Source organism: Stegodyphus dumicola, chromosome 3 (assembly GCF_044657685.1).
Source record: "Stegodyphus dumicola isolate Sdum_Otavi_A_Nest chromosome 3, ASM4465768v1".
Lineage (NCBI taxonomy): Eukaryota > Metazoa > Arthropoda > Arachnida > Araneae > Eresidae > Stegodyphus > Stegodyphus dumicola.
Genome location: NC_140770.1, coordinates 225,549,287 through 225,572,903, shown reverse-complemented (window position 1 = coordinate 225,572,903; position 23,617 = coordinate 225,549,287). Strand labels below are relative to the sequence as shown.

Here is a 23,617-nt window from a genome sequence, read left to right as displayed (position 1 = left end):
AAAAATCTCAAATTCAAGTAAATGTGGTTTTGATTAAACAGTAAAGTTGTCGAATATGTACCAATGTGGGATCCAGTCAGCGACTTTGCTTGGTACAATCGCGCAGAGTAGCTTTTGCCGTATAATTTTTTAAAAAAAATCGAAATTACAGGTTGTTTAACGTTACAAGAACAAAGGTAGTAATTACGCAAAGAAAACAGTATGAAGAGACCGTTTAACGTGGAAAAACAGCATGAACAGTATGAATGAACAGGGCGTTGGAATGTGTAGATTAGAAATGAACAGAATAAGGTAGTAATTTCGAGGTTAGAAATTTGCAGGTATGCGCGATTTTTGGACTCGACGTTTTGAAAACAGCTGGCGTGAGAATTGATTTTCGTCAAGAGTTGGTGCAGTTGGACATGTTGAAGGTGACGGAGAAAGAGGTAGAGTCGCCAGCTTTGGAGCTGAAGAAATTGCCTTTGAAGGAGGAGGTAACAGTTGGTAAGAAAATTTTCAGATTTATTTGATGAGACCGCAGAATTAACGCATGTGGTGAGTCATGCGATCGAAACGGGAGACAAGCCCTGTGTAGAGAGAAACTTTAATGCTACGACAAAGTTAAAGAGGATACCAATGAAAAACATATTTCTCAAATGATAAACAATAAATAAATCTTCATGAGTAGTCCCTACGCTAGCCTTGCAGAGTTATGTAGAAAGAAAAATAAATTACATACCACCGGTTTTAAGGCTTTGCTATTCACTTTCGATTACAGAAAATTAAGTACTATAATACAAAAAATTTCTTCCTTACCAATAATTAAAGAAATAATTAGAAAAATTAAATCCACAAAGTATAAGACCACTCTGCATCTCCTGCACGGATATTTCCAGGTGTGTGTGATATTCGAGGATTTGTCAGAAGCGGTATTTATTACTAAACCAGGAATATATACGTTTCTCAAAATGCCGTTCGGCCTATGTATAATTTAATAGAGTGTGGAATAGAAATAGAAGGTTAAAAAATTTTAGCGATTAAAAAGTAATCGCCACCTAATAGAAAAAATTGACCATCATTTTTTGATTTGTGTTTCTATCATAAAAAATTCATTAAAAGTTTTGCTCACATGGAAGTATTTATTAAAAATTAAAATGAAAAAAATAGATTCATTTGATCGACGAAAAGCGGGAGGTAGTAATTTTCGTGGCGAGTGAATACGGCTTTTGTACAAAATTAAGGAGGCATTAATTGAAGCACCAATCTTGAAATTCACTGAAGCAAAGAGCACCGTAGATGCATTTGATTTTGAAGTAGGAGCTGCGCCTGTGCAAGACTGACAGCCAGTGGCATATTTTACGAAACACTTAAACTAGATCAGAGAAATTATACTGCTGCCGAGAGAAAAACATTTGCGGTTTTATTGGCTGCTCAGGAATTTTATGAGCAGCCAATAAGACCGCTATTAAGCCAATAAGTTCGTAAGCCTATTTTAGCAAGAAGCCTGTTATCGTATACACGGATTAAACAACAATATTACGTTTATATTCCTGGAAGAAATTTTCGCCAAAACTCATAAGTTGGACTCTTGAATTTTAAGGATTTAATTGAAAAATTAAACATACCCCGGGAAAAAGAAAATGCTGTGATAGATGTTCTGTGAAGAATTGAGCTAGATGATGAAGGGAAAGAAATAAAATGTGTTATGCTGAGTTTCACAAGAAGCAGTTATTTCAGAACTACAAGCTGGCACATAATTTAAAAATATTCATGCTTATTTGAAAGATTTCTATCACTCTGAATAACATGGCATAACGGGAATCAGCAATAGAGCCGTCAACCGTGAAATCATAGATAAACTTCGCTTTTATTTGAAAATAAAACAGATTAATAAAACTTGTTTTATTTAAAAATAAAAACAATGAACTATGACCCATTATCTCAGCGAGTTTCAGACCGAGTATTTTGCAAGAACTACATGATGCGCCACTGTCAACCATCTTGAAATTAGAAAAACAGTTCGGAGAGTAAGGAAAGCTATTTATTTTGCACAGTTACAAAGATTTGTAACTGAATATGTAAAGTCCTGTAGCATTTACCAATTAATTAACATCATTAATTATCCGACCAGATGCATAAATAGCATAAACGCCCATTCCCTAGCGAAATTGTAGGAATTGACTTTTTTTGTCCTTACCCTCATAGTGAAAATAATAAAAACATACATTTGCTTGTGATTGTTTATCATTTACCAAAGTGTGCAGAAATAATTCCTCTCAGAAGGACAATCTCGAAAATTGTTGCGGATTGTTGCTCTATATTTTAATATAAATAAGTTTATATCAAAATATAGAGCCACAATAAATGTACTTTCTGGCAATGGTCTGCATTTCGCAAGTCAAAATTTTGAGGAAGTATGCACTGATCTCGACATAAAACATTTCAGAAGAGTCCTTTTTCGACTATAGTAAACCATTGCAGAGAGGTAAATAAAAATAAATTTAAAACTATCCGAATTTATATAAGAAATTTCGGTCAAAGTTGGATAGCTGTGTTAATGAGCTCGATTAGTTTCCGCTAAACAGGGTACTACCGGTAAAACTCCCATTTAATTATTTCTGGAAAAAAAGTTGATTACGCTCCTCGATACACTATTTGTTTTTATTTGAAAAAACGCTCGGGAGAATTTAAGATGGCAGACGCTCAGAAACTGGTGGATGAGGCTACGTGTAATTTAGGTAAGGCCAGTGAAAAGCAAAAGTTTTAGTATGATAAGAAAAGGCTTGAGAAAGATTTTAAGGTGGGGGGAAAGGATTTGAATATTAAGCATTCGCTTTCTTGTGCAGCAGAAGTAAAAGTAGAAAAATTTTGTAATAAATTAGGAGATGAGTATATAATGGAGGGAATTAGACAAATGGTGTTGTATTTAATAGGGAAAAAAAAAAGGTAAATGGTTGAAAAAAATGCGGATAAAGTTAAAAGATATTATAAGAGGGCTGACGTGCCGCTTGTAAGGGTTGTGTCAGAGGAAAACCCTGACATGAGCAGTGTGCAATCCTGTTGGAAAGGTAGGTTGTTGCGGCTATCCGAATGAGAGACAAAAGCAGCTTGATAAACGGCTAAAGGATATAATTCCTTGCGGACAACTTCATAAAGAAGCACGCTACGACAGGGGAGCGACATCCCAATTACGACAAAATATCTACGCTTGAAAAGGCCAATGCCGTCTGAGGATGAACTGTCACTGCAGAAATTTAAAAGACGTGACAACAAGAAAACGAAGTAGGACGGCAATCGGAAGGGTACAAACTATCAACCCTATTACAACGTACTGACGAAGAGCTCCGAATAGCAAGAATACGATGATGGTCAAAGGAAATCAACCATGATCAAGGATTTAGTGGAAAAGCAGATAAGACTAACCACCAGCCTCGTAGAACAAGAGTTAGCAGAATTGGCTACTGTCATGAAGAGAAATTTGTGATAAAGAAGATGACTGACTATCACCACAACAACAAAAGATAAGTGGTATATTTGTTCAGGTTACTTGTGAAATCCTAGTATACTTTCGTTTTACCTCAAGTGAGGATATTTAAGCTGTTAAGTACAGCTAAGAAGTTTCTTTTTATAAATGAGCTGATCTATTTTGTAAGAATTTATATTCGTATGTTAACGTAGTCGGAAAGACTACAAATAGTGAGGAAGTTTGCGGTCAATTCAGGTCAATATAATATCAACTAGTGTACGCATTTGTGCATTTTCTATGTTAAAGTTTAAACTAAGTGGATGTCATGCTTTGAAGTTTAGTGTCTTGAAAGAATTGCACATGCATAATATATGTTAAGAATCAAATGAAATGAATGAATAGCTTTGAGTATTGTAAATGAAATTATTTAGAAGGTAAGCTCTCCATTCAATATTTTTAAAGTTTAAATTAGATTTAAGTGTAGAACTTTATAGATTTTGATAAAGAATGTGGCTGAAGTCTGATGTGTCAAAATATTTTAAAATTATTGTAACCATGTAAGAATTCGGTTAGGAGGTAGAAACTGCTGTAATACTACCATTTTTACACACTTGTTTATTCAACAGAAAGCTGCAGAGCAAGGTCTAAAAGAACTTAAGAGAATAAAAAGTGAACTGTAAAAGTTGATTTAAAACCTTAACAATAAAAGGTTATTCTTGAACTTACATATTATATGATTCAATGTGCATTCCTATTAAAATGGTTTTTCTTCCAGTAAAAAGAAAATGTGAGTCTTAAGTATCTTAAGAGAAATTTTGTTTCATGAATAACATTATTAAACTTCTTAAGATTGTTTCAAAATTAGCTGAAATAGTTAGGTTAAGTATTTAACTTTTTACAATGAAAATATTAGTAGTTTAAATTCTAGTAGGTGTAAGTGTAAGATATTTTATGTCAATTAACCAATTTTTATGACTTGAATTCTTATTATAATTTACATTTTCATTAGCCCTCACAAAGATACAAATGAGAATAATGAGTATTTAAGGCCAGAGTTTTGAATATTTTAAAACATAGAGCTTTTAGCAACGGCCCTTATAGTTATATTTTCGAACGACCAGCTCTACCTTTTCTGGCATTAGCGATTTTGCTTGCCTACAATAAAACGCACCATTTAAGTTTTGATCCAGTAGTTAGGTTCAGTTTGCTGTCTACGATCTTTTCAACTTGTAAATGTAAAATTGTCTTATTTTAAATATCCGCAAGTGGCAGAGTCGTACCGCACAAGTTGTGGTTTCCGTTCAATTTAAAGTTAAATAAAAAGGTTTAAAACATTTATAAGACTTTGGCGTATTCACTTGGACGGAGCGATAACCCATTTATCAATCAAAAAAAGCCTGAAGGACATTTGATTAATATTACCTAATTAGGACATTTTTTTCCTTAACTTCAACTTCAGTGTTTATATATTTACTATATTTTTTGCCTACATTTTATACGATATGCTGCCGTAAAATCTGTACAATTTAAATGTGGTGTGTGCAACAAAAGATCAAGGTTTATTCTACAGAATTCTAGTTATTAAGATCATTCAATGTTGATAGTCTGATCTGAATTCCAACCCAGGCAAATGGGCTGGACGCAAGGTAGGTTTTTGAGGATTTCTCCATGTGTAATGTTGTATATAAAGGATTTCTCTTAGAATATCTTCCACAAAATACCCCTTCTCTTTATTCAGATAACCCTTGCATGTTTTGCCAGATCATATAACCTAACCTAACAGCATATAAACCTGTGGTACAGAGACAAGTAAATTCTCATTTGTATTCACTGAGTGTAATGCAGTAGGATGGATGCTGCAAGAATTTTACATATGTGTGAGAACACAGAATTCTCACAGTGAACACTGGGGCAGCATCGATTCTAGTATCGTTATCGTACGCTGCCACGTGCGTCGAAGGGTATAAAAACTGGAAGGACTGGTTTGTCTTCCTCTTTTTCTTTCCCCTCTTGCTGCCTGACGTTGTGTTAACGAGTGTGTGGGCCTTCGAGCCACACACACTCAGCAGTCGCCATCGTTCCTGCATATTTTGCACGTGGAATGTCGTCGTATTTTTGTATAGAAAGAAGCTGAATGAAAAAATCCAATATCTGAAGTAAAGTGCTTGGTTTGAGACTCACTAAGTCCTACTGCCGTGAATAACATGAAAGAAACGCTCAAGCAGAATAACAATAGGTGTTCGGCTTCAAGATGTGCTTGACCAGCGATGGGTCACCACGTGATGATAAGTGTGTTAAAAAAATGTGAATGTAAAAAAAGAAGAGCTTGCACATGTTTAAGAAGACTGCGCGATAATACGAAAATGTATAGGAGAAAAATTAGACTGCATATAATTTTGATGAAACAGGATTGCAGTTTATCTACGAGTCGTCTCGTTTCGATATCCATCGAATATTCCATTTTTAGTTCTCGCATTGTGTGTATCTAAGTTATGATATTTTAATATTTTATAAGTGTGTGATAAATGTGCCTTACTTAATCCAGAAAATGTGTTTGATAAAATAAATGTGAGATTGGAAAAAGAGAGATTCGGCTCATGCATGCATTATTGAGTAAGTCATTTTATTCTATTTAGTAAAGATCATGCAATGTACTAACCACTAAATTTTAGTTTAACGTATTTTACGCGGAATTAATTTGTATTTGATATTCATAGTATCGTCACTTTTGGCGGTCACGCCAACAACACCATATTAATGGTGCAGTAACACAACATTAAATGGTGCCGTGACAAAAAAAATTGATTTAAGTTTTAACTTTTGGTCCTGTTTGATTTCAGATAGAGAACCATTTTATGCTATGCCTAAAAATATAGCTACACATGTGATTCCAGTATGAATACTATTGATAATTGCTGAAATATTTTGAATTTTGTGATTATGTCTGATATCAAATAGGTGAATATTATTGATGATTGGATAAAATTTTAAATTTTGTGATTATCTGATATGAATCATTAAGAAAGATTAAGTTGAAAATTGCATATGTATAAAAAAAAATAGAATTTCATAAGACTATGTTTTCTGCTAATGTGAAATAATTTAATGAAAAAAAATAGATGTGTGAAAATGGTAATATAAGTTCAAAATTGGTCAGTATTTAAGAAAGTATTCCTGAGCGTATATCATATTGTGTGATAATGAGTATGTAATAACTTGTATCCATGTGAAACATTTCGATAAAAAGTACAATAGTGTAGTTATGAATGTACTATGTATTAGGAGTAATAATAATAGTAATTTATAATGGAACTAAAGGATAAGAAATTAATTTAGAATGGCTAAGAAAAATAATGTAATGAACATGAGTCTGGCTACTGCTCTGCCTACTTTTTCAGGAGAGCATGACGAAAATATAACATTTTTTTCTAGATCAGTTATGCCAAATGGCAAGTTTAGAGAACTGGAATGAGAACAGAAAAAGTCTGGTGTTAAAAATTCAGTTGAGGGGTAAATCATTAAAATTTGTAATTGATAATGAATCGTGTAAAGATATGTCATTTGATGATTTAAAAGCATTACTAAGTAACAAATTTGCAAAATCTCAGTCATTTGACACGATTCAAAATAACTTTGCCTCAATTAGACAGACCCCAAATCAGTCAGTCGAGGACTTAGCGGATAAAGTGAATACTTATGCTACAAAATATTTTGGGTGCTATCCTAGTTCGAGTGAAGAGGTACATAACCTCACTCAAAAAGCAGTGCTTTCTAAATTCTTAGAAGTTCTTAGACCAGATTTAAGACTGGAAGTTAAAAAACGAGGACCTGTTGATTTTGCTACTGCTGTTAAACAGGCAAAGAACATAGAAAAAGCATTGGAGGATTCTGGTAATAGCTCAGAGACACATGGTTTTTCACCTGAATTAAATACATTAATTTTGCAACAAATGCAAAATAATAGAGCCATTGAGGATTTGTCAAAAAATTTAATGAAATTTTACCTAATGGTAATGTAAACAATGTAAGTAGACTAGACAATAATGCTACACAAAGTAGTAATAATAGAGAGTCTTGTCATATTTGCCAACAGAATCATTGGACTACAGAGTGTCCTTATTTTCCTTCAAACAATAATTTTCAATATTATACACAGGCTAGAAACAACCACAGAGGAAATTTCTATAGGAGTAACTTTATTAATAGAAGGAATAGATATAATAGTCAGTATGCTTACTCGAGGTAATAGACTACAGAACAGTAGTAGAAATAGGCCACAATACAGGAGATATACAATACCATAAGACTATGTTTTCTGCTAATGTGAAATAAGTTCTTGTAGAAATAATTTAAACTAATGAAGGCTACTTGCAGATCTCCCAGATACACAAAGTATTACTCAAGTGCCCATAAAAGAATTTGGGGGAAACAAGAGAAAATTAAGAAAATAAGGAACTCAAATAGGCCAAATACACATGAGATTCCGAAACAAAATTAAAGAAAGTAATGAACAAAAATTGGTAGCTTCTTTCCAGACTGATAAGATCACAGAATTACCATTAATAGAAATCAAATTTGGCAACTTTGTGGTAGAAGCATTACTCGATACAGGTGCAAATTTAAGCTTAATACAGCCAGACACCTTGCAGGTAATAAAAAATTATACAAAGATTCATTACTTAAGCAGATCTGTAAGAATACATACGCTAAATAATGCTACTATCCCATATTTATCTGCTGTAAACTTAAAATTTCGTTTAGGAAATAAATGGCTTACCAACCAATTTTTTGTTACACAACATAAATGGAACACAAATTATCAAATGATTTTAGGGTATGATTTCATTCAAAAAAATAAGATACTTATAGATGCAAATAAAAGTCAGTTAATCATTGATAACACATATTTTGATCTCCTAGACAAAAGAAAAAATTGTACTAACATTAATGCAAAAAAGGTAGACAAGAATAGTAGACCAGAGGAGTCGGGTATTGTAAGAGTAGTATTAAATACCAGCATTTCGCCAAATACAGCAGAAATAGTAAAGTTACGAATTCCAATTAATATGCAGAAAGAAAAGCAAATAATGTTCTCACCAGATAGGCGAAAGATAGGTATGACTGATTCAATTCATGAGATAAGTGACAGGCAATATATATTCACCATAATTGAAAACAATTCCAATTCCACAATTATTTTAAGAAAGGGTGAAAAGATGGGTCAGGTATATAAAAACGAAGAAAAACAATTTGAAAAACCTAGAGAGCAACAACATTTGCAGATTAACCATATAACTTTAAAAGAAATTAAAAATTAAGAAAGGAGGAATTAAGCCCAGATGATTTTGATTTAAGTCATTTAGAAACAGAACAAAAACGTAAGATGATTGAAATGCTGATGAAAAATTCAGCTGTGTTTTCAAAATCTTACACCACTCTGGGTGAGACTGATGCTGTCGTGCCACAATTTAATTTGTTACATAACTTTCCGATTCAAACTAGACCATACACTATTCCTCGCATTGCTAAAAAATATGCCCAAGAGGAGATAGCCAAATTGTTAGAAGCAGGTATTATAGAGCCATCGACATCGAGTTACAGTTTTCCAGTAATTTTTGTCAAAAAGAAAGCACCACCTAATACTGATCCTAGCAAATTAAAATTTAGAATGGCAGTAGATTATAGATTGCTAAATTGCATAACTGAATCTCATCAATTATGTCCACCTAAGATTTCAGATATTTTGCATAATATAGCAGGTAAAAGTTATTATTGTGTGCTAGATCTTAAGTCAGCATTTTTTCAAATAAAATTAGATCAGAAGGATAAAGAAAAACTAGCCTTTTGCACGGAACTTGGCAATTTTCAACCAACTCGGTTACCTTTTGGTGCAAAAAATTCATCTGCTTATTTCCATGCTCTAATATCAAAGTGTTTAGGTGAATTGTAGGGTCCAAATTTACAATATTTTCTAAATGACATAATTGTTGCAGCTAACAGTATAAATGAACTCGTAATTATGTTACAAAAGGTGTTTGACAAGTTAAAAAAATTTAATTTAACGTTAGACCCAACCAAATTGCAGTTATGTAAACAAGAGATTATGTATTTAGGTTTTTCGGTTAATAAGAATGGTTTTGCTCCTTCAGAGGAGAATATTCAGAAAGTAGCCAAATTTCCTAGGCCAAGAAATGTGAAAGAGGTTCAAACATTCATAGGCATGGTAAATTATTTTCGACATTTAATTTTTAATTATGCAGAAATTGTCAAGCCAATAGTAAATTTAACAAGAAAGAATATACTATTCGTGTGGAACGAGAGATGCCAAAATGCATTAAATAAAATACAAGAATTAATTTTAGAAAAACCCACAATAAAAAACAAAGAAAATGATAAACCTTTGTATTTAGTAACCGATGCTTCTAGATCAGCCATTTGTGGTATATTAATGCAAAAAAATGATAAGTTTTTCCCAGTCCAATTTTACTCAAAAATTTTAACACCTGCTGAGACTAGATATCCTTCAATTAGGAGAGAATTAATCTTCAGATCAGTAAAAAAATTTCACGAACATCTGTATAGAAAAAAATTTATAATATTAACGGATGCTAAACCTCTGACTTTCCATATTAGTCTTGACAAACAGCCAGATATTGTAGCACGCTGGTTGTTATATCTACAGGAATTTCAATACACGATGGAGCACATTCCTGGTTTAAAAAACCCAGCAGATTACTTGTCAAGAGTTTCAGAGGATGTAGTGGTAAACAATGTAAATATATTTAGGAGTAATGATAATTTGTCTATTCAAAACATAATTAGTAAACAGCAAAGTGATCCAGACATAAAATCAATTATAAAAAATTTACAGGATAATCACAAAGAAAGTGTAGAACAATATTTTATTGATAGTCATACAAATGTAGTAATGATAAAATTAAAACCGGTAAATGCTAGAAAAAAGACAGAAGTATCCAGAATAAAATTCTAATTCCTAAGGCATTAATTAAAGATGTATTACATACAGTTCATGCGCCTCACTTTGGTATTCAAAAGACATATGAGTTTGTAAAGGCAAAGTATTATTGGAAAGGTATGTACAGCGATACTAAAAGTTTTGTAGAAAATTGTTCAGATTGCTTACAAAATAAGTCTAGAGCTCACAACACTCTGCCACGTCTAATTCCTAAGAAAGATCTTGCTCCTGGAGAGATGATAGCTATAGACATAGTTGGTAAACTACCAAGATCCATAGATAATAAGTTTTATGTATTCACTATCATTGATCATTATTCCAGATATTTGGAAACAGTTCCGTTAAACAACTGCACTTCTCAATCCATCATAAAATCTTTAAATGATTATTTTGACAGATTTGGCATTCCAAAAAATTTTGTTATCAGACAACGGTTCCTATTTTCGTTCCACAGAATTTAATCAATTTTTAAAATCGCTTAAAATAGAACATAGAAAAAGTTCAATTTATTATCCACAGTCCAATGGGTTGATTGAAAGAGTTCACGGGGTAATGAAGGAATCAATTGCAGCAATATCAAACAAAATATTTGAATGGCCACAAAAAGTACTGATGTTTAAACTGTATTATAATAACGCTAAACATTCTGTAACTCAATTTTCACCAGCAGAACTATTTTTTGGTAGAACATTAAATACTCCCATAGATAGCAATGATCCTCTTAAATTAGCAGAAGATTTCCAGGAATATTCCAAAAGACTAAAGGAACAATTGAGTAGAGATAAGCAACAAGTAAAATTAAATGAGGATGAATACTTTAATTGTGCAAAAAATATTTGAAAGGGAGAAAAATTTTAGAATTGAAATCAGGGGATAAAGTTTTTATGCAGGAATTTACTGATAGAAGGGTGTTACATCCAAAATACAAGGGGCCATATGAGATCATTAAAAAGCTACGAAATGATAATTATATAATACAATTAGATAATAAAACCACTAAAGTTCACGTACCGATAGTTTGTTATGCTGCTCCTGCTTGGAACACGGTCACTCAAACTCAACTGAATCAATTACAAGTAGCGCAAAACAAATTTCTGTGCATTATTACTGATTCACACTATCTTATCCGCAATAAACTTTTACACAGAGACTTGAAACTTGAGACGTTTCCAGATTACATCAGAAGATCTAATGAAAAATTCTTCAACAAAGCTGTGCAATGTGACTTTGTTAATTACTCCCAAGTCTTTAATTATGAAATTCTCTTCGAAGATAGAAGCGTCAAAACACTTGCAGCTCACACCTTCATGGGAGGAGACGACAACTTTTTTACTTAGATTCTCAATTGGTAGCTGTTTATACTTCCAATGCATCTGATTTTGATTGAAGTTCTTCTGTAGCTTGAATATTATTCTTGGAGATTGATAATACTAATGCTGTGAGATTTTTCGCATTGTGATGATATAATGGTGTTGTAAATAGGTTGCTTAGGTTGTTGTTGAATTGCTGTAGTGTATTGCGTTGAATAGTAGTATTTAAATTGTGTTGTATAGTTGTTTTGTATTCTGTTGTATTTAGAACTACTGATTGAGGTTGTTTAATTGTATTTGAATTTGTCATTGGAACTATTGCTGTAGTGTATCTTCTCATATTGTTGTAATTGATTTACATTGTCTTGGGTCCTCCTTGAAAGTTACGATCGCTCGTCACGTTTTGCGAACTTGTCCGATTGAATTGTCTTGCTCCTTTTGGTACTTCTCTTCTTCCCCTTATATCCGTTTTCTCATCTGAGGTTTTCTCCAGGTCCTGATTTCTTTATGTCAAGTGCCCTTGGGCTTTAAATCTGGAACCGGCAACATTGCTCTTCGCAATAGCTCGGTCAATTATAAAGTCCTCTTTCCCCTCTTGCTGCCTGACGTTGTGTTAATGAGTGTGTGGGCCTTCGGGCCACACACACTCAGCAGTCGCCATCGTTCCTGCATATTTTGCACGTGGAATGTCGTATTTTTGCATAGAAAAAAGCTGAATGAAAAAATCCAATATCTGAAGTAAAGTGCTTGGTTTGAGACTCACTAAGTCCTGCTGCCGTGAATAACATGAAATAAACGCTCAAGCAGAATATCAATAGATATTCTGCTTGAGATGTTCGGCTTCAAGATGTGCTTGACCAGCGATGGGTCACCAGGTGATGATAAGTGTGTTAAAAAAATGTGAATGTAAAAAAAGAAGAGCTTGCACATGTTTAAGAAGACTGCGCGATAATACGAAAATTAGACTGCATATAATTTTGATGAAACAGTATTGCAGTTTATCTACGAGTCGTCTCGTTTCGATATCCATTGAATATTCCATTTTTATTTATCGCATTGTGTGTATCTAAGTTATATTTTAATATTTTATATGTGTGTGATAAATGTGCCTTACTCAATCCAGAAAATGTGTTTGATAAAATAAATTTGAGATTGGAAAAAGAGAGATTCGGCTCATGCATGCATTATTGGGTACGTCATTTTATTCTATTTAGTAAAGATCATGCAATGTACTAACTACTAAATTTTAGTTTAAGGTATTTACGCGGAATTCATTTGTATTTGATATTCATAGTATCGTCACTTTTGGCGGTCACGCCAACAACACCACATTAATGGTGCAGTAACACAACAATATGCTGCTATTGCACTAAAACAACAACAGCATAGAAGTAATAAAAACAACAACAGCATAAAAGTAATAAAAAAAGATTTGGAATGAAATCGAAACTTTCCATGTAATTATTAGAATATAATACGTGTTGTATGAATGGGCAATATTTTTTAATATATCCATATCTAATATGTCATAATTAAATGTTTATAAGAGCTTTAATTTAATACGCAGATAAATTTCTTTATTAATTAGAAACATAATAATAACGTAACACAATAAATTAAGTAAAGCACAGGAAGATTTTTCTAAACTGCAAGAGATGAAAAATATTTATAATTAGGAAAGAGAAAACTAGAATACTTTTCAACAGATTAAAATTATAATCTTATGAGAAAATGAAATGCGCTTTCAATTTAAGAACTATGTCCTCTAGTGTCATTATGCTATACTATTTCGCAACTAAAATTTTTAAAATATGAAATTCATGACACTTCTCCTAAAGCATCATTCAAGATGATGACTACACAGAATGTTTCAAAAATTTTTGCTAACTTCTGCGTAATTAATAAGTTTGTGTCAAACTCGGGGGAAGTTGAGAAGTTGAATGGTAAGAAGAAGAGCATCTTTCCAACATGTTAGTAGCGGCAGCAATTAGTATTAATAAATAGAAAAAATGAAATAAAGGCTGAATGCGAGAAACTCTGCTAATTAGTTCATTTGTAACGGCAGGGTGTCTAGCTTTTAGATTAGAATTTGGTATCTTGCTATTTGGTAATCAATCATCTATGAAGTAGGCATGGACGTGTTGAGTTTTCTCGTAACTTATTTTTGAAAACGAAAGTTTTTCATTAACTTAATCAGATTTCCCATCTTAACTGCATTTAAAATAAAAAGGACTTCAACGTATTTAAAATTTTGTTATTGTTAACTTAGAGCTATTATTCAGCAAGGACTGAAAATGCCTTTTGTAAAGCTCTACTGGATTATTTAAACATTTTTATAAATTTGACTATACAACTCATTCAGTTTCAGGCATTAGCTAATTTATACATATTTGTCTTAAACAGAGGCTTGAATTGAAGATTAACATTTTAAGTGATTAGAAATTAAAACTATGAAAACATAATTTAGTATGTAACATCGAAAAGAAACCGATTTAAAGTATTTAGGAATGATAATTCCTCCCTAATAAGAAATTTTAAAAAATATGATGTGCACATCACATGACTTCCTTGTATGGAATGTTAAATTATACGCATTTTTTGCTGCATTTCATTTTGACTTATTTCCTCGAATTTCATTAGATATATATTTCTCTTTCAATGAATTCAGTTCTGACTTGAGGCAAAGCAAAAATACATAACACTTCAAAATATCTTCATTAAAAATTTAAAAATATAAAACACCAAATAAAGTTAAAACAATTAAAAAACAATTTAAAAAAGTAAATTTAGAGTTTCTATACAAAAAACGCAATTCGGCCAGCGGGCTGGAAGGCAGATGTTTCGGTGCGCAAAACTAAAAGTTTACTTTTGGTCCAATTAAGCAAAAAGACGCTAAAGGGGCAGAAACTAACTCAATTCATTATTCTTCTGAGTTTCAAATGTAAACAAATATGGCTGCTATGGTAAAAAAATTAGGCTTAGCCGTACTTAAAGAAATTTTAAATTGTTCACAATTCTACAAATATTGCATGCAGATTAACTAAAGGAATAAAAACCTTAATCGGAAGATAAGAATAGCATAATTCAATCATTTTTAAAGAAAAAAATGCACAATTTACCAACATATAAGAATTAAAAAAAAGCTGAGTTCACGAAGCCGAGTATCAGAGTGGGTATATATATATATATATATATATATATATATGTATATTTTTGGTGTAACCAATTGCAACCAAAAAGGGACTTTCTGAAGCTACTCTCTTTTGGAGTTATGCGTACATACGTACGTATGTACACATTACACACACACACACACACACACACACACAAAAAAAAAAAAAAAAAAAAAAAAAAAAAGGACATTTCTATAATTTTCTGATCTATTGGACTGATTGCCGAAATTTAATTTGCGTTTTCCATGTCTCGAAAGCGCAATTTAGGATACATATTAGATTTATATATAACATTATTCTAACACAGCTATTTTGACGCAAAATCGAAACACAAATCGGACGTTTCTGAAATAACATAACAATTTTTTCCATATTTCGATTCTACGACTCATTATGTCAGAGTGCCAAATTTTGTCAGAATCGCACGAAATTATTTTTAGAACATCAGCTCTCAAAATTTTAGCTGCTGCATGCTAATTGAAGTTGGTATATATTTATTAATCTCTCTTTTTTATTAAACTTATTTGATTTTTCCTTTCACATTTCGAAATTTAGGTTAATTACAAATAAAATTCGCTCATTTTTTATGATTTATTTTTAAAATTTGTATTTTTATATAATTCTCATAAATTTTTCCAAAAATATTTTGAATTATAATCTATAAAATTTTTACCGTCATCTTAAAGTAGATGTATTTCTGATCATATCTGAAAGAGCATTAGAGTTTTCTATTCAAAATTTCCTAAGATATACATGAATTTACAATTTGAAATTTAACATATTTGTTATAAGCTATAATAACATCCAATGAGGTTTACTTATTTTGTTAAAATTATTTGAAAGTATAAATGATGACTTTTTTTTCCTTTCGTGTACAATGAAAAATAGGAAAGGAAAACAAGTTGCTATAAATTAAGAAGTTCGACAAATGAAGTAGCTAGAAGAAAGCTATAATGTAAATCTAATATATATGCTAAGTCGCGCTTTCGCGACATGGAAAACGCAAGTTAAGTTTCGACAATCGGTCCAGCAAGAACGGGTGAATCTAGGTCCCTTTTTGGTCAAGGTGTACGCACGTACATATGTAAAGAAAGTGCGACAAAAATCTCTACTGAATCCATTTTAAATCCTTTTTGAAACCCGTTTTGGGAAAAAGAGTCCTTTACTCTGTCCTTACGTACTAATTTGTCCTTACGTAACTAATTTGTCAAAGCGCAGTATGCAGAAAAAAAAAATTACATTACTTTTATGTAAAACTAATTAGATATGAAAGTAAATACAAGATGTGCCACTCTGGGTATCATTTAACTGAAATCGAAAACCAGGAAAACTGCGGTATTCTCACCATGCTTATTACATTTGGGAAATAACTTTTTATAATACTCCAGTTGCATTTCTTTTCGTTAAGGTAGGTTTATATGCACAGCCATGTTATGCTTTGATTTCAACAAAAAGGGGAAAATAGGATGACTTTTGCAACGGAAAAAATTAAGGCAAACATATTAGAAATCTTAAAAAGTAACATCCTTAAATTTTAGGTAAGATAGCAAGCTGAATCCTACTCTTACCAAGATTGCACATCAAATAACAGATAATATGTCAATTGCATTAAATATAACGAAATAATAGGCCTTTCTATTTCCTTGAATTAGGGCACGGATTAAAGAACACGTTCGCTTGCAAATCCTTTGTACACAACTACCTGATGAAATCCATCAGGTACTTAAGAGTGAATCACAACTGAACTCATGTGACGAATGAATCGCAGCTGAACATCTTACAAGCAAATATGCAATGAGCAACTAAGTAGAGACATGAACTGAAACTTGAGTAAATTTGAAAGACAATAGATAAGTTTAAATAGAAACTTTCATTTGATTTTCAGGACTGAAAATGAAGAAATAAAGAGCAAGATGACCTTAGATCTAATTTTTAAAGTTGCTAAAGTATTTTTTCAAAGCGGAATTATTCACAGAAATACCTAATGGAAAAATTATTCACAGAAATACCTAATGGAAAAGAACATAAATGCGATTTAAAATTATATGAGAATTCGATATCTGTATGAATATTATGATTTCTAAAAATAGCTGTACATGTTTTTTATTCACAAAAACTATATAAAAAATAAAAACTCAAGAATATTGCAATTTCTTTTACGTAAGGCGCGAAAAACATGTAAAACAACAACAACAACAACAACAACAACAAAAAAAAAAAAATGAAGAGTTTAAAATAGTAACAAAAATTTTTAAACCGTTTTTTTCCAGCAGTTTTATATTATTATTTAAAGATGGAATGCGTAGTTAAGACTTATTGTAGTGAAACAGTATATTAATTTTCCTTGGTAAAGAAGCGTGTTCCCATGTCAGCTTTAATGAAAAATTCACTCACAGATTTTTTTCCCTCCTTTTTCGAGAAAGAATATCTGTTAAATCTGCAGTTATCAAGTGCAGTTTATAAAGCAATAAAATATCAAAACCTTCGAATAATACAGCAGCAACATTTATGGCGGAGAGAATGTGTAAAACGTGGACACGTAATGCCTGGAATCACGCATCTAATGCTTTTGCACTTGGCTCTTTCTGGAGCGAAATGACAAAATGGCATAAGGAATTCACAGCAGGTGTTTCGGAGAATATAGATTTAAAGGTAAATAAAAATTCAATCACGACATCAAGGTCTTTCGTGTTTGGTAAATTCCGACAAATCCGGACGCCATCTGTAGTTCAAATAAAAAATAAAATTGCGGGAGTATTCAGGAGAGCGAAAACGAAATCTTGATGGAAAAAGAAAGAATAAAAGAACCTTTTTCTTTCATGGTCGTTCTTTGGCCAGAGTTCAGAATTGTATAACAATAAGAAATGTTTATATATATATCTATATGCATCTTTCTGAAAAAGTTTTTGGAGTCAGAATTGAGCGTTCCAGAATACGAAAGAGTATTTGATGCGTAAATATGGACATTTGAATGAAAATATCAATACAAAGTAGTATGTGTGCTCATGTGTAAATGTGAACTCTTGATTTAGAAGTTTTTTTGGTAAAACAGCCTAGAAAGTTTCACAAAAATACCGCTCTATTTGCCTTTCAAATAATCTTTGTTATTTTTAATACCCTTAAAGCATGCTGTCAAGAATCAAATTGATTTATGTCCGCAAAGCACATAGATCACAATTCTTTAACTATAATTTTTATTTTAAGAATGCTTTATGCATTGAATTATTGTGGTTGTAGTTTAAAGTTTGAGTTTATAAAGTGAAAAAAAACTTTCTAAGGTCTAATTCAGAACAATCCATAAATATACACAGCTGTGAACATTTCATACGATCCTACTGTAATTTAAGTAACACAAAAAAAGCTTTTGATGTGTGCATTGTGCATTTAGAACTAAAATGCTGCTTGGCCTAAGATAGGATAACCTATTGATAAACCTACCTTAAGCAAGAATATCATAAAGATCATTAATTTAGAATACATAGCCTTTCATAATGCTTTCAGAAGGTACTGTTGGCTGCGGTACATCGAGATATCATTTAACGCGAAGCTTATTTTTTAATAACTGGTAGGCAGCTTATGTATGCTTGCGCTATTGAATTAAACTTTAGAAAATGGAATTAACTAGAATGGGAATTATTTATAGAAATCAATGATTTATTATATGTAGCATCAAAAATTACTTCTTGGAAATACATAATAAAAATTAACTTAATAAAGCCTAATTTTACGAACGCTTAGCTGAATCAAAGAAAATATGTTTCAAGAAAATCATTAGAAGAGCTCTTTTTAAAGTAATTCCTAATATTATGTTAATTAGCCAGTTATTATGATTTTGGTCTTTAATTTTTCATTTTCGTATTTCTCACAAGAATGCAAATTAGTTGCTCGATTACTTAAGCTGAGGTGTTTTTTGATTTAAACAGAGAGAATTTTCTGGCCTTGCGCGCAGCGTTGTTATATTCTGCCAAACTTTAGTTCGATGTAATTATTCGGGTTTGAGTTTCTCTCGCCGCCGATATTTCAAAGCTGAAGCACTGGTAAATTCATTAAGATATCTTAGTATTTAAGTGTGTAGCATTAGATCACTGCTCAACGTCTGAGCTTATAGACTGTTCTCATTTTAATTTGCATTTCTATAAGCTGTGGCAATTTATAATACAGAGTTGTGCTTTTATTTTCAATGTTCTGTTTAAATAAATAAAAAAAAAATCTGAAATGTTTCAGATTTTAAATTACGTCCAAAGGGGCGTTTTTTAACATTTTGTGTGTTACCTTTCTTTATTAAATATCATGTTCCTCGCACTTAAACCATAAGATCCAGTGCAACAGCAATATCGCAAAATAGTTTTAAAACGAGCATATCTTTAGAATTTCCGATACAGAGACTCACGCGCTGGAGATAAAAATGTTTTTTCTGCACAACGTTGCCATTGCTCGCTTTGAAATCCTTGAGTTTGTTAATCAAAAATTCGTCAAAGTTTTAAAAAATAGGAAATCGATCATAAAACAAATTTCAAATTTTAAATTTGGTCTTCCACATGCTCATATTCGTTGGAGGATTACGTTATTCAAAATTCGATGACTCTATGTACCGTTATTTTATGACAATGTGAGAAATATACATACATTTACGCAGATTTTCATTATTTAATTTCTTCAAATATAATGCAGGACTCTAACATTTTGTGGCAACAGTTTGAAAAGTGAACCGACATTTATGGGTCCGACGCAAAATGCCAAAACGAAAGTAATAGTCCTTCGGGACTCAAGTCCTTTTGGACTAATTATGCTTAAATCTTTAGTAAAACTTTGTCGTTTAACTCAGACACAACGATAACTAGCTTTACCTCTGTTAGGGCTAAGGTAGCATTACCAGATCAAATGTAACCCTATAAGTGGCACCCGATAAATTACGGACTATGTCGCAAAAACAAAGTAACATTTAAACTGGCCGCTGTAGGACTGCAAGATGCACGGCACCAGGAAGTCCAGCGGAAAGTTTGGGTTCATCTTAGACATCATGAAACCAACCATTATTTTCTATAGTAGAACCTCCATAAAAACCTTTTCGGAATAATTATTATCTCATATTTTACTTTACCCAGTTGAATAAGAAGTACAGAATCATGTAAGATTAACCAGGATTAAGAATTACCAGAATTACAGAAGGTCGCCACAGGAAACTTTGAGCTTGGAAGACAGGTACCTTAGCTGGTACAAAAGCATCGGTAAATTTTTGTTGGGTGAACCAGGCAGTGTGAGTTATAAATCTGAAGTGTTTAAAACCGCCTTTATGAAAGTCTGTGATAAAACGGGAAAGCGAAACGGAACGTTTTGGTATTTAGCAAACTAAAACTGAAGAGTTGACTGAGTTTATTTTGAAAAAAATCAAGTCTTGAACTTATTATACGGGAAGAAATCCAGTTCGGATGTCCAAATGATATTGCCTAGATTATTGCCTCAAATTCAGGATTTTGTTGAGTTACGAAACCCGGAAAACCCGGGAGTGTCAATGAATACACGCACAAGCGGGTTATGAGCAGTGGTTGAACGGGTATTTTTTGAGATTTGAGAGAGGTAAATCTGCAGCGGAAAGAAGCCCTAAGTTTGACAACAGGAGACGATTTTGAAAGCCGAAAAAAATTTTCACCCGCAAATGGCGATCGCCAAAATAAATTTTAAAAGAGGAAACTTGACTTAAGGAAGATAGAAAGTTTTTAAACGAGGCAGGGATGCTGAAATTGATTGGAATGATAAAAAATAAACTATAATCCCCATAAGGGGTTGTACGTATCCAAATGATCAGAAGGTTATTGATGCGTGTTCCTTCATCTATTGCACCAAGATATTTTACTGTACATTTATTTACAATTTATTTACAAGTCGTATGCCACCTGGCATATTTACAAGCGTTATGCCTCCTGGCATGTACATGATAGACATATTCTGCCACCTGGCATGTGAATTGATACATCATACTAGTTTTCTGCCACCTGACAGATACGATGCAATTACCTCAATTAGCGGTAATACGCCCGACATTTTGGCGTGTCCGCTTCCCTTACGTTCTGTAACGCAACTAACTTTTTGTGCGGTGCGCCCTCTGGGCACAAATCACCGCAATCACCGAGGAGGCCAAAACATCCTCCCCCCCCCGATGAATTACATTCATCTTAATACAATCTTCAATATATGCAAACAAGTAAATGAAAAATATAGAAACTGAAAACATACAAAAATCTTCAAAAAGTATAAAATTACATGTTACACTTACCAATCTTCTAGCAAAACATCTTATATCTTACTATATTGAAACGTTAACTATGAGGGTTAAACTAGAACAAACAAATAAAATTATTAGTACAAGAAGAAATAAAAAAAATAATAAAACATATATTAACCAAACACTTAAGTTAATGTTCTTCAACTGGTAAAAGACACAGTTTGGTTATAGGACGTTTAATGTCCCCGTGCACAGTTTTTAGTCTAACCACTCGGACATTATTGTCTCTTCCAGGAAACACTTCTATTACTCGCCCGAGTTTCCAACGTAATGAAGGCATATTATCTTCTTTAATGAGAACCAAGTCATTTAGGCGAATATTTATGCTAGGCTGTCTCCATTTGCTACGCTGCTGTAGTTGGCACAGGTACTCTTTAGACCACCGCTTCCAAAACCCTTGGAACATCTGCTGTGTTAGTTGCCATCTTTGCAATGGAGACACTCGTACTTCGGTTAAATCTCCGTACAGTTCAAGATTTAGTAACGGTTCTGTAGATTCCACAAGTGTTTTCAAAGTAACACATTTTCGTTCTTCACTAACGTTTTGCAAGTCAGCTTCGGTATTCATTTCGTTTATGTGATGTCGAATATCTACTTTTGAAAGCCAGGGTGGCCCAGAAAACCAATCACTATCATTAATTAGAACTTCAGCATCCATGCCCCTAGTAAGTTTATCAGCAGGGTTTGTCTTCCTACTGCAAAAGTACCAGTTGTTTAAAATAGTTTTCTCTTTGATTTCTACCACACGATTTCTAACAAATTGTTTCCACTCGTTGGCAGATCCCTTGATCCAGTGAATGCAAATTTGGGAATCAGTCCAGTAAAATATATTTCCCTTATCCAACTGCGGAAATATCGATTGCAAATACGAACCTAATCTTGCAGAAATTAATGTTCCCAAAAGTTCAAGCCTAGGGAGTGTTACCCTTTTTAATGGAGCCAAACGGGATTTCGACACTATGAAACTTGTTTTACATTTATTTTTCTTCTTAAATCTAAAATATGCTACGGCAACATAACACTTGGGACTGGCATCAGAAAATATGTGAACTTCTATAAACTTCCAACACATATCACTGAAGTACTGTCTGGGAATTTCGAAAAACTTTATTTTTTCAACTTCTTTTAACCATTCCTGAAATATGAATTCTGTATCAACGGGAACACTTTCGTCCCATTGAATACCCTTTTCCCACATAGTTTGCATTAAGAGTTTAATTCGAACAGTAAATGGATTCATAATTCCTAAGGGATCAAAGAGCATACCACATGCTGCTAAAATGATGCGTTTAGTTACTTTGAGATTTTGTAACTTCTCAAACTGAGATACATCTATTTTCAAATTATCATTGACATTGTCCCAGATAAGACCTAAAACTTTCAACGGTACCAAAGAGTTTTCAGATGTTTCACGAGAGTCAATTCCATTAAGTTTCCATAGTTCATTCAGCTCAGGTGAGTTTGAAACCCATCTACGTAAATTCATACTGGCCTCGCTAAGAATGAAAATCATGTCCTTGCTTAAATGTAAGGCCTTTGCTACATTAACTGTCCCAGAAATTAAATCATCTACGTAAAGCTCTTTTAACATACTGCATGCCTCTTCGTAGGCATCTTCATACTTTTTTAAATGCAGTCTTACTGTAGCTGTTAATAAATAAGGTGAGCACTTGACCCCGAAAGGAACTCGATTGTGTTGAAGAACTTGTAAGTTGGAATTACTGTGATCGAGATTTGACCCTTCTTCATTTATCCACAAAAACTTTAAAAAATCCCTATCTTCTTTAGCTAAGCCTACCTCTAAAAATGCACGCTGAATGTCGGCACAAAACGCAATTGAATGTACCCTGAATTTAATGATAATCTTTAGCAAATCAGGATTTAAATTAGGTCCGCTTTCCAAACAATCATTAAGTGATAAATTTCCCTTACTTTTAGAAGAAGCGTCAAAAACTATTCGAACCTTTGTAGAATCCTTCTGCTCGCGCACTACCGCGTGATGAGGCATGTAATACCCCGTTTTCAAACTACTATTTAAATACGTATCTACCCGTTCCACTATACCATCTCTCAAGTGTTCATTAATTATCTCATTATATTTTAAATATAGCTCGCTATTTTTCTGAAACTTATTATTTAAAAATTGTAAACGCTGTTTCGCGATTTCATAATTCAACACCCTCTTTCCACAATAATCGAGTTTCATACCTTTTATTATTGTAAGTTGTATTTCGTTCAAATGACTCTAAAATTTCTTTATCTGATAGAGATATTTCTTTATCCGAACTTATCCCAATTGCTTCTAATTCTCATAATTTTTTAACTCTTTCATAATCTAAGTCCTCATTTACAACGGTTATATGATTAACTCTTGCGTCCTTACACTTTGATCCTTCGTCCTTGTCTTGAATCACAAAACCGAAAGTGCTT

At 32.6% G+C, this 23,617-nt stretch overlaps 1 long non-coding RNA gene across 1 annotated transcript in view; it reads left to right on the top strand.

The window, feature by feature from the left end:
- Nucleotides 1-5,434: 5,434 nt before the first annotated feature.
- Nucleotides 5,435-23,617, top strand: part of LOC146998279 (uncharacterized) — a 159,620-nt gene continuing 141,437 nt past the window's right edge. The window contains exon 1 of the long non-coding RNA XR_015040413.1: nucleotides 5,435-6,058. This is a non-coding gene — a long non-coding RNA (uncharacterized LOC146998279). The remainder of the gene's footprint in view (nucleotides 6,059-23,617) is intronic.